Source organism: Eucyclogobius newberryi, unplaced genomic scaffold, assembly GCF_026437365.1.
Source record: "Eucyclogobius newberryi isolate DKJ021-1_F unplaced genomic scaffold, fEucNew1.0.hap1 SCAF_18, whole genome shotgun sequence".
In the NCBI taxonomy this organism is placed as follows: domain Eukaryota; kingdom Metazoa; phylum Chordata; class Actinopteri; order Gobiiformes; family Gobiidae; genus Eucyclogobius; species Eucyclogobius newberryi.
The window spans coordinates 4,539,606-4,540,541 of NW_027315812.1; positions in this window are offsets into that span (position 1 = coordinate 4,539,606).

Here is a 936-nt window from a genome sequence, read left to right on the forward strand (position 1 = left end):
GGCCTCCTCTCTCTTTGCCGTCCGTTCTTCTCTGGACGCTCGCAGCTTGGACGTCTTCTGCGGTGGCCTCGGGGCTCGTTTCCTTCGCTCCTGGTCCCAGTCTCTCCTCTCCTCCTCTTGTTTCCTCCTCTGCGTCGCTAACGCCGCCGTCAGCGCTTTAGCTCTGAACCGCTCCTCCTCCAGGAGCTCCAGGTTGCCATCACAGAGCCTCTTCAGGGGCCTCATCTGCGCCTCTCGCTCCCTCTCTCTCGTCTGCCACTCTCGTTTCCTCCTCTTCTCCATGGCTCTTCCTCCTCTGCTCCTCCTCTGCTCCTCCTCTGCTCCTCCTCTGCTCCTCCTCAGTTCCTCTCCTTGTTAGATTCTTTCAGGATCTTTTGAACGAGTTTCTAATGTTCTTGAGATGTTTCTTCTGCTGCTCGTGCTTGATTTCTGAATCAAATGTGAACTTCTCCTTCTCCTCCTCGTCTTCTTTGGTGTTTTGTGGCGTTCTTTGGTCTAAAGTTGTTGTTGTTGTTGTTGTTGTTGTTGTTATTGTTGTTGTTGTTGTTGATGTTGTTGTTGTTGTTGTTGTCCAAGAGTTACATTACTGCCAGACTTTATTCTTTAGACTTTATTATTCCTTCTGGAGAAATACTTCAGACCAAGAAGTATTTTCTCTCCTGTGAAGGAATCTGGTCTTTGTGACGTCACTGAGAAACGGCGACATCTCAAAGGAACAGAACCGCTGCTGCTGCCATGGAAACGGAACGCTGTCAGCTGTTCTCCCTCCCTCACCCTCCCTCCCACTTTACACCTGACCCCGCCCTAATACACCATATATGGCAGTGGAAATCACCTCATTAACATGTTTGTCATGATCGTGAGGATGAGACGCCACGGCCCAGGGAAGAAGAAGATGAAGAAGATGAAGAAGAAGATGAAGAAGATGAAGAAGAA